Source organism: Magnolia sinica, chromosome 4 (assembly GCF_029962835.1).
Source record: "Magnolia sinica isolate HGM2019 chromosome 4, MsV1, whole genome shotgun sequence".
In the NCBI taxonomy this organism is placed as follows: domain Eukaryota; kingdom Viridiplantae; phylum Streptophyta; class Magnoliopsida; order Magnoliales; family Magnoliaceae; genus Magnolia; species Magnolia sinica.
Window position 1 is genome coordinate 18,147,603 of NC_080576.1, and position 12,025 is coordinate 18,159,627.

Genomic DNA, 12,025 nt, shown 5'->3' on the forward strand with positions numbered 1-12,025 from the left:
GTCTCTTGACTGAAGGAGGATTAGTTGAGGGGTTAACTATCTATCGCAGGACTAGACACCACTCGAAATCCCCTGAGTTAATTGAAGTGATAGCTGAAAACTAACCTCTTCTACCCCAACCTAGGGTGGAAGACATTCAGGATGAGAATGAGGTGCATCAAGCACCCCTGCCTCGTACTTTACGAGATTATTTACAACCAGCGGGGGTGAGTATGCCCTCATGCACGATTTTTTCTGAAAATATAGGACATATGGACATCAAGACAGGGGTTATCCAACTCCTTCCTAAGTTCCATGGGCTTGAATCTGAAGAACCATATCTACATTTGAAAGAGTTTGATGATATCATAGTCACTTTATATTCTCAAAATGTGTCTAAGGACACAGTCAGGCTGAGATTCTTTCCTTTTTTCTTAAAGGAGAAGGCTAAGACGTGGTTACATTCACTATGTCCTAGATCCATTGGCACATGGAATGATATGCAAAGGGAATTTATAAAGAAATTTTTTCCACATCATAAAACGATTACCCTTAGAAAAGCAATCATGAACTTCACCCAAAAGGAGGATGAAACATTTTACTAATGTTGGGAAAGGTTCAAGGATTTGGTCAGTTCATGCCCACAACACGGCTTTAAAACGTGGCGCATCACAAATTTTTTCTACGATGGACTGACATCTTTCATGCGCCAAATGGTCGAGACAATGTGTAATGGAGAATTCATTAGTAAAAATGTTGACGAGGTATGGGATTACCTCGATAGTCTTGCTGAAAAAACACAATCATGGGACTATTACCCAAAATCGAACACCACGTCTACGCCGACTCAATCTAAGGAGAAATGTGAATTGTATCTCTTGAAAAAAGAGGATGAACTCAAGTATAAAGTAACTACGCTCATAAGAAAAGTTGAGGCCATGGAATGAAAGAAGGATAAGATTAATGAAAGTGTTTGCGGCATCTGTAATTACAACATTCATACAACTGAAAATTGTCCTACGATACCCGCCTTTTGAGAAGTGTTGAATGAACAATCCAATGCCGTAAATACTTATCAAAGACCTTTCAATGAACCGACCTCTAATGCGTACAATCCTGGTTGGAAAAATCATCCAAACTTTAGTTGGAGAAATGGACAAACTGCTACCCCTCAAAGTTTCTTCAATCAAAATCCAATTCAGGAGAAACCTCAAGAAGAACCGGTTCAAAATTCCATGCAAGAGCTGACCCAGGCAATGCGAGATTTTATGCAAAAGATGGATTCACGTATGACGGTTATAGAAAAGGGGATGCTTCCCGCACAACTGCTCCCCAATCCTAAACCGCAATACGAGATAAGTAATCCCAGCTCTTCAAATCAAATGGAGCACGCTAAATCCATCACCACTCTTAGGAGTGGGAAGATCATTGATAAAACCCTTCCGGTTAGGCCCGAAAAGCCTCAAGAACTAGAAGAGGACAACAATGATGGATCTAGTGAGGCTCCATAAAAATTAGAACCGGAACTTCTAGAAAAGCCAGTTGCTCCATTTTTCCAACGAGAAAGTGAGTGACATCCTAAAACAAAACGTGCCACAGAAATTTAAAGATCCCGGTAGCCCAACCATATCATGTGTAATCGGGGACCATCAAATTTATCACGCACTTCTTGACTTAGGAGCGAGCGTCAATCTGATTCCCTACTCGGTATACAAACAGTTAAGTTTTGGTGAATTAAAACCCACCCTAACCACACTACAGCTTTTCGATCACTCTGTTCATGTACCAAGAGGGATAATTGAGGATGTGTTGGTCCAAGTTGATAGATTTTACTACCCTGTAGATTTTATCATCCTGGATAGCGAACCCATCAATAATATGAACACTCAGATTCCCATCATTCTTGGCCGCCCATTCCTTGTCACTTTAAATGTAATTATCAATTGCAAGAATGGTGTCATGACTATGTCTTTTGGGAATATGATATTGGAGTCAAATATCTTTTTCAATAATGGCAGAAACTTAGAGGATGATGACGATTTCCACGACATTAACATGATTGACTCTTTAGTGGAAGATACGACACATCTGACCTTATCCTCTGACCCTCTAGAGACGTGTCTGGCCCACTCCCATGATTTTGATGATAACATGATTAGGAAGATGTGTGCCTTGCTTGATACTGCACCGGTACTTGAAGTTAACCAGTGGAGGCCACAATTTGAAGAGTTGCCCCAAACTGATGTAGTGCCTCTACCGTTTAACCTCAAGCCGCTGAAGCTTGACCTAAAACCTTTGCCCTCTGATTTTAAATATGTCTATTTAGGTCAAGATAAGACATATCCGATGGTGATCTTTGCCTACCTGGAGAAAGAATAGAAGAGTATGCTCATATCTACTCTCATTGAGCATAAGGGAGCCCTTGGATCCACGATAGCGGACCTCAATGGAATCGACTCCTCGATTTGTACTCACCGCATATATCTTGAGGATAATGTGAAGACCGCTCGGCAATCACAACGTATACTAAATCCAAACATGAGGAAAGTGGTTAAGGCCGAAGTTCTTAAACTATTGGATGTGAGTATCATATACCCCATATCCGATAGTCAATAGGTGAGTCCAACTCAGGTGGTTCCTAAGAAGTCCGGGATCACCATCGTAGCCAATGCCAATAATGAACTCATACCAACAAGAGTTACTACTGGTTGGAGAATGTGCATTGACTACAGGAAGCTGAATACCGTCACGAGGAAGGACTACTTTCCTTTACCCTTCATTGATCAAATCTTAGAAAGGCTAGCTGGTCATTCCTATTACTGTTTCCTTGACGGGTATTCGGGCTACAATCAGATTGAAATCGCTCCTGAGGATCAGGAAAAGACCACATTTACATGTCCCTATGGCACCTTTGCCTACAGAAGGATGTCATTTGGATTATGTAATGCCCCTGCCACCTTTCAGCGATGTATGATATGTATCTTTTCTGACATGGTGGGAAAATATCTAGAGGTTTTCATGGACGATTTCTCTGTTTTCGGTTCATCTTTCAGCGAGTGCTTAAAGAGTCTTAAATGTGTGCTGAAAAGATGTGAAGAAAAGAACTTGGTACTTAATTAGGAGAAGTGTCATTTCATGGTTCAGAAGGGAATTGTCCTTGGGCATATCATCTTATCTAAGGGAATCGAGGTAGATAAGGCAAAAATCGATCTTATCTCTAACATACCTCCACCCAAAAATATCAGAGATGTGCGATCCTTCTTAGGACACACAGGGTGTTACAGATGATTCATAAAGGACTTTAGTCTCATCTCTCATCCTCTATGTAATCTACTTCAAAAGGATGCACTATACGAGTGGACTGAGCTATGTCAGGAAGCTTTCACTAAGCTTAAGGGCATGTTGACTAGTGCACCCGTCATACAACCACCCGACTGGGGCATTCCTTTTGAACTTATGTGTGATGCATCTGATTATGCTCTTGGGGCAGTTCTAGGTCAGTGAAAAGATAAGAAACCCTACATTATTCATTATGCGAGTAAGACTCTAAATCCTGCCCAAGTGAACTACTCAACTACGGAAAAGGAACTCTTGGCCGTAGTGTTCGCTTTGGACAAATTTCGGTCCTACTTGATTAGATCCAAGATCATTATTTACACTGATCACGCGGTGCTCAAGTATCTTCTGTCTAAGAATGATGCTAAGCCCCGCCTGATACGATGGATCCTCCTACTCCAGGAATTTGACCTAGAAATAAAAGATAAAAATGGAATAGAGAAGTAGTGGCTGACCATCTTTCTCGCCTTAATCCCTCTTATTCCCTTGAAACGACACATATTAATGATATGTTCCCTGATGAATAACTGTTCAAAGTCTCCTATTCACCTTGGTTCGCTAATATTACTAATTATCTTGCCACAGGTTCCATACCAACACATTGGATTGTGCAAGATAAGAACAAATTCTTTATCAAGGTACGCAACTTTTTCTGGGACGATCCATATTTATTTAAATATTGCCCAGACCAAATCTTAAGGAGATGTGTGCCAGACGTTGAGCATCAGAGTGTCATCTCTTTCTGTCATTCACAGGCCTGTGGTGGTCACTTTTCTGCTAAAAAGACCACGGCTAAGATTTTGCAGTGTGGCTTTTACTGGCCCACTATGTTCAGGGACACTTATGAGTTTTGCAAAGCTTGTGAGCATTGTTAGAAATTGGGAGCATTGTCCCGTCGAAATATGATGCCCTTGAATCTCATTCTTATCATCGAGGCATTTGATTGTTGGGGCATTGATTTCATGGGACCATTCCCCTAATCTTTTAAAAATTTATATATTTTGCTCGCTGTAGACTATGTCACTAAATGGGTTGAAGCGATTTCATGTCGGAATAATGACCATCGCACAGTCATTAAATTCCTAAAAGAGAACATCCTTTCCCGATTTGGAACGCCTCGAGCTATCATTAGTGATGGGGGCTCACACTTTTGTAATAGACCATTCGAGAGTTTAATGAAGAAATACGATATCTCTCATAAGGTGAGCACCCCATATCACCCACAGACAAGTGGACAAGTTGAGATTTCTAATAAGGAGATCAAACACATTTTGGAGAAAACGGTTAACCCTGACCGTAAGGATTGGTCAATCCGATTGCCTGATGCCTTATGGGCTTACCGTACTACGTTTAAAACCCCTATTGGAATGTCTCCATTTAAACTTGTCTATGGGAAAGCTTGCCACTTGCCTGTGGAGTTAGAACATAGAGCCTACTGGGCAATCAAAAAATTGAATTTCAATCTGGATAATGCTGGCTCGCTACGCAAACTTCAGTTGAATGAACTCGAAGAAATTCGGAACGACGCATACGAGAACTCGAGAATTTACAAGGACAGAATGAAGGCGTTTCATGACCAACATATTCTACGAAAATCATTCACGCTTAGTCAAAAAGTCTTTTTGTATAATTCTCGATTACATCTCTTTCCAAGTAAGCTTCGAACTCGTTGGACCGGCCCTCTTACCATTATCACTGCGTATCCTCATGGGGCCGTCGAGATAAGAGATCCCAACAATGGCAAGGAGTTTAAAGTAAATGGTCATCGACTAAAGCCATTTGTCAAGAAATTCAATGCAGAGGACATGTCCATGCCTCTGACTGATCCTGTTTACCAGGATTGATCTCCCAGTCTGATGGAGGTATAGGTAGGTTTTCTGTTTTCATAGGACTAGGTAGTTTGCTTTATATTGTTCTAGGTCAATTTGCTTTTTACATTGTTTTAGGATAGTTGTTTTTGTTGGTTTCTCTCTTGTGCTGACTTTCTTTCATGCTAAGATCTTTGTGTAAAAACTTCTTGAATCCCTCGTCCAGGTACAATCTTTCCATCACTTCGCATTTACTTTCATTGTCTCATGTACATTGCGAGCATATCTTTTACATTGAGGACAATGTAGATTTTAGGTTGGGGGTGGGAGATTAGGTCTCCTAATCGGTGTTTTCTTGGTCTTAAGCACGAAAATTGTGAAAATTTTTAAATTTTTCTGGAATTTCGTATGAATTCGAAGTGATTTTGACGACCATCTTGGATTTAGAATAATAAGATAAGTGATGTTGGAAATTTATGACTATTGGATTCAGCTATTTGTTAGATTTCACAGTTAAGTTCGAACTATTAATCAATGGTTAGAGGTTTTAAATATTAATTGAGCCATGATTTCACAAAACACATCTCGCTTGCACATTAAGGGTTCAGTTCAAAGGATTAACTTGGTGATCACTAAGCTTGAAAGGAACTAACCTGAGAAATTGAAAGGATTGGGCGAATGGTCTACACCATAGGTTTGCTCCCTATAGGTAATTCCCCATGGATGATATGTGAAAAAAGTTGGGTGTACAGTCTTCACCATAGGTTTGCTCCCTATAGGTGAGGATTTGATTCCCCTTCTTGGCGTTACTTTTACTAGAAAAATCAAAAGCTAAAAATAAATAAATAAATAAAATAAAAAGATGATCTGTGAGGCAAGTCTTGGTTTAAGTTTTGGTTATCATGAATTATCTTGCTGGTTACCAATGATATCCTGAAATAAAGAAGTGAATTTTAATGATGATAAGCCGAGATTACACTATACACTCATGAAACTCAATGTTTAGAATTTTTCTAATTGATGAAGTAATACTTTGAACTTAATTATGAAGTTTACCATGCGCTTGAGTCTAGGAGAAAGTAATACCTAACATTCACGAATCTTAGAATTCTTGTATCTAGATTATTCTGCAAAAATCACTCGAGTTTATAGAAATTGTTCTGTAATTCTCAACTTATTTTTCGCATACTTTGCTCGGGACTAGCAAGATGCTGGTTGGGGGTTGTATTGAGGATCAAATATTGCATATCAGACCCCAGTTATTACCTGGATTTAAGAATATGATACTGTTTAACGCCCTATTTTAATCGTATTTGTGTTGCAAGGTGGATTTATAAGCGTGGACTGAAAAGGATACTAAAAGCATGGAATTTACGCTCCGAAGTCACCAAGGCAAGGGATGGACTTTAGGGAACCAAGATCGAAGAAATTACATACCAGAGATTCAAGAAAATTAGGCCACTCACATTAAACAAGCCCGAAATTGGTCCAGAATGCAAGATCACATGGTTCCAACCATCCATTCGGCTCAAAACTTCATACATGGACTGGGGGCCATAAATTAACCGTACATGTAAATTTCAACCATTGAATACCTCTGGAAGTGGCCCAATGGACAGATCAGCCCTTAATTCGTTAAGTGGGGCCCACCTAATCTCTGGATATGCCTCAGCTTTGGACTCAACGGCTTAAATGGGGATATAAACTAAATGGATGTATTGGATTACTCGTAAAAATCACAGTGTATCCCACATGTGCATCGTGCATACACATGCGCACGTGCACTGGCAGTGCACCAAATATCACAAAATCGGTCAGCACACGCTGACCGACTCCAATTTCCAAAATATAAAAGGCCATCCAGCGTCTTTACTCACAGAGGCCGTTTTTGGCAAGTGGGTCCCACCTATATCACAGAGGCCGTTTTTGGCAAGTGGGTCCCACCTATGATCTGGACCGTTCAACGTGTTAAGAAGGGGGGGTGTGACCATCACCTAGCTTCCCTTTTTAGCCCATACACGTGTACGCACGTGAATCGTAAAAAAATAGAAGATGAACGGTGAATTGAGTTAGTACAGTGGACCACACAAGAACCTACTAAAACTACTGCTTCCCGACTGGTTTTTCGTCAGGATTTCAATAGACGGGGTGAATTTCTTCATAGACATAAAGGTGGGGCCCACCGATCATCGCAGCAGCGGTCCGTAAACTCTGTTTCGCAAACAGAGCTTGCAAACGAATCTTGTGGGCTACCACCGTGCTTCATCGGTCGGATCTGAACCATCCATCTGAAGCCCACGCTCCCTATCATCCAAGCCTAGATGACGGAATTGTAGGAATAAATGAAGGTTGGATTTCAACCATCCAAACAGAGGACGGATGGTAGCACAAAAGATTATGTGGACCACACCAAAACAGAAGAAAAATGGTCATGTCCGACCGTTTTTCCGTGCTGATCTCAGTGAACGGAGTAGATTTTTTTATCAGAGATCGTATGTGGGGGCCACCAATACATCAGCGTAAGGAGTTACGCAGGTAACCGACTTTCCAGTTTCACAGTTTGCTACGTAAAAAAATTTCCGCAGGAGATCTCCGCCGCCTCTACACCCAGCCGTCCATCCTCCATCAGCCTATAAAAGAAAGAGATGTCAGAAAGGTGGGGGATTCAGTCCTGGGAAGAAAGAGAGAAAAGGAGCTCGGTTGTGGACGTGAAGGTGAATCCAAGCTTGGACGTGTGATCAGCCGTGAACAACGTGGAGTTTTCTCCCTCTTTCTTCTAGTATTTTTCTTCCTTTCCCTTTTATGTTTTTAAGATATTTTAGCTAGATCATGTCTGGCTAAACCTCTTAGATAGGGCTAAGAGTAAAGCTTGTAGTGTGATGGGAGAATTTATATGTGTGCCTTTTGTTTAGATTGAATGGATTTTGATTTAATTTTATTATGAGAATATTTTTAGTTTTTAATGGTCTGTTGTGACTGAAATTACAATAGGCCTGCGATGACTTCGAGCATGTTCCTTCCTTGTATGTTTATGATGTCAGGAAGCCCTGTTGTTCACCATCGTCTCCTGGGCATGTTAGGATGACGGTACCCTTCCTAACCTTCATGGCATGTTGATTGGTTGGTAATTAGTTTAATTTTGTTGTTTGCTTTGTCTTCTGGGCATGGTTTGGTGATGGAATCCATTCCAATTCATATACTTTTCATCTCTTTAAAATTATATCAGAGGAAGTTCAGTTTAATTTTCATGATTTTTGAAGCAGGCATAAGATCCCCCTGATCTCTACAAGTGGATCTTCTGAATCCCTAGTTTCTTATTTCTGATTTCTCTTAAGTTTTACATTAATCCCTTACCAGTATTCATCAATTTATAATTGATTTAGATTTTATCTTAGACTAGTTCTATTTCTACCTAGTTTCAGATTACGTACAAGTATCAGTCTCTTGCGATTTGACCTCGGTCTCACCGAGTTTATTACTACATCACAACCCTATACTTGGGGAGTGAACAATGTACAATAACAGTGATGACGAACCTCACATGATAGATGACCAACATCAAAAGTTGGCCCTACATAATGGATGGTGTACATTAAAGGTTAATCCCTAATGATGAATAGCCCACCTTCAAAGTGAGCTATGCACGATGGACAACCCACATCAAAGGTGGGGCTCACACAATGAACGGTCCATATCAAAGGTTGCCCCTACATGATGGATGTTGGACATAAGGGGGACCAAACAGGCTTGAGAGAAATACTTAAATGATGTTAGAATCCAAGCATGCTTTTCTACTTAATAAGTATACTCAATAAATAGAAATCAAGGTAAGTTACTTTTGGCCTAAATAGCATATTTTACATAACTTAAGATCCAAAACACCTCTTAAATTAGCACAGGGAAATAGTTTATTTTATTTTATTTTTATTTTTTTAAATGACAAAATGTTTCTTATATTTGGTTCACAAAGGAAAATTTAGATTTCAAAACAAGAAATTACTACCATAACGTTAAAGATTGATTTTCAAGAAACACGGAGTGATTTGTTCGAGAGCTTTATTTGAATTACCTCTTGTTATTCTAACAAGACCCTGAAACGAAATCTAGTTAAACCCATTGCCACTAAAAATTCTTGAAAATCATCATCTAATAATCAATTTTATTTTATTTTCCACTCCAAACAAAGATCTAATGGATTATACGATAAAAATACCTTTTATAGAAAACTGCTGAAATCTTAGAGTGTTAAGTCCCTTGACATACATTAACTGATACGCCATCTTTTAATAGCTCGAAGGTCTTAGAGTAACCGGTTGTTTGACATGGTAATAAGGTTGTTTATGGTGTGAGTCCCAGGTGTGATTTAAAATCATATGAAATTCAGTGAATTTTGAAACCCATGAAAATAAAATAAAAAATTGCAAATTAGCTTTTACGTGGGAGTGGAAAAAGAACATTTTGTACGTACGGATTAGGATGTCGTCAGCTATCAACCGGGTGGGTCATTCTGTGGGACCTGTTATGGACGGCCCATGTTTCAAAATTCAGACCAATCCACGCAATCACATCCGTCGCTTTTCGATCACTTTCCTGCATGAAGTGTTAACCATTGACAAATTTCTTCTCCTGTTATCTTTGAAGACAACTGATCAAGCGTCCAGGATCATCTCATCCATCTGTATATTGAACAATTTTCCATACACAATATGGGTCACCAGATGGACGGTGTACAGTGATTAGTCAGCCAGACACGCGTACTACAGAGAGATGGCTCTACCATATTCCGTTCTTAGCACATGGGTTTGGGATTGGATACCCTTCAGTGCAGCTGGGCCCAGCAATTATGCTACACCTGCTCAGTGTCTTTGCACAGCTATAGACCAAGTGGGGCCATAATTAGGTAATCCAGACCATTGATCTGTTGCTACCTACCATAGATGGGCCATGTCCCAAAAATCACCTAAAGTGGTCCGTCCATAGGAAAACTCGAAAGATCAATGGTATGGGTTAGGAAACAATGGGCCCTATTTGTCCAAATTAAAAACCTGGGTATACTCTTCAAGGACAAAAGGGTCAGTTGCCATAAACATCGTCAAAATGTATTGAGATTTGACTGTGCTGCTGTATTCTATGGAATATACGATGGAAGCCATACCTCCAAACTCACACGAGAAAAGAGGACTTTGCCTGTCGAATTTAAACAGGTATCCTTTTTCTTATCCGTACCTTTCAATCCTCTGATTGGAAGGTTATGATCATTCGATGTGTATGATTTCTTTCAACGTACATGTTTTTATTGCTCAGTTGGCACGTACAAAAAATATGGGCTAGACTCCAAACCCAGTCCAAGGCCCGCAGATCTGAGCCCTTTTTTTTTTCTGTTTTTTTTTGGGTTAGCTTGTTAGTGCACACCCATGTCAGTACACACACTCCGTGTTAGCCACCCCCACTAGGGATCGATACCAAGACCTCAAGTGTTGAAACGAGGTATCTCCAATCAGACTACCAGTTGAGCTATGGATCTATGTGCAGATCTGAGCCCTTGACGAGCAAAACAAACAGGTTGAACCTGGCCCATGATGATTGTGCACGGTTCAGAGTCTGAGTCCGGCACAAGCCCGAACGTGAATAACCTCTTTGACACAAGATCTAGGCCGTTCGTTTGGGGTGCCCAATCACTCATGATATTAATAAAAATTCTCTTAAATCATAAAACAAGATGGGCTGGTTAAGTTTCAAGCCGGACTTTCAGAACAGCCTGAGTTTAATTAATAAACGGGCTGAAATTTTAGACCCGTGTCCAGCCCTTGGGTCTAGTATTCATGCCAAGCCGAACCTGAAGCGGATCAACCCCAAAAGCCTGACGATCCATCCGGCCCAATGACAGCTCTATTGACGGGCAGACATGCCTGTTTCTGTGACGAGGTTTTCATGGTGGCCCCACCTTATGAATGCCCCCTGGTCATTGAACACGTATGTCACGAGGTCTCGGGCCTTGTAGATGGATTGGATGCTTTGGAAGGTAGCCTCATGTTGCTGGCAATTGGCTACAGAATCTCCACCGTTGAGATGCACTAATGGTGGTTTTGTCTATTTAAGCCATTAAAAAATTGCACGAAGAAAATAATATTAACCATCTGATTTTATCCATCGAATTTTGAGCACTCGCTAATCGTTTTAATGGTTATCAAATGGACGGTTAAGATTGATTAATCAGTCTGATTTTAGAGATGTTCTACATCAAAGTGGAATCCACAATTTTGATAATATGGTTGCTGGACATCAGTAGCGGATGTGAGGATTGGGCACCACTAGTTTCTTTGAATGGTGCCTGACACGTGAGGGTGATCTAGTCCGTTCTTCCAGTGATTGATTATTGTACACGTGTGGATTACTTGATTAGTATACCACCCCGATTTTTTGACCTATGGCATGTTGAAAGTGGGCGCCACCTGATGAATGGTCCGATCTCTGACACGTGTGCCGTTTGGCCTTCTGCCCGCATACCTTACGTGAGGGGCCAATAAAACTGAAAGTATTGAATAGCGCCCGCCCAAAAGAGGTGGCATAATGACAGCCCTACGTCCAAAGGTCCACGTTCAGCGAGAAAAGGTCACCAAACAGGATGTCTAGGTGCTACAGGACAGAGATTCTTAGGCTCCGTTAATACACATGAGGGCTATGGAAATCGGTGACACTGACCATTGATGATGGAATCCTCTACGAACGGACTATCCCCATCAAATCTCTCTCATCGGATGGCCCTAACCTACTGATTAATCGCATGTTCAACAACGCTCCATATTAATTATGAAAAAAAAAAGGCCAAGGGTTCTTTGACAGCAGGGATGTTCTACTATTGGAGATTTTCCGGATCCAGCATGATCACTGGATTGTGGCCC

General features: G+C 40.6%; 1 non-coding gene across 1 annotated transcript; it reads right to left on the bottom strand.

Moving 5' to 3' along the window:
* Positions 1-527: 527 nt before the first annotated feature.
* On the bottom strand, positions 528-634 carry LOC131244768 (small nucleolar RNA R71). The gene has a single exon (XR_009170545.1). It is a non-coding gene; the product is annotated as a small nucleolar RNA R71 (small nucleolar RNA).
* Positions 635-12,025: the final 11,391 nt, after the last annotated feature.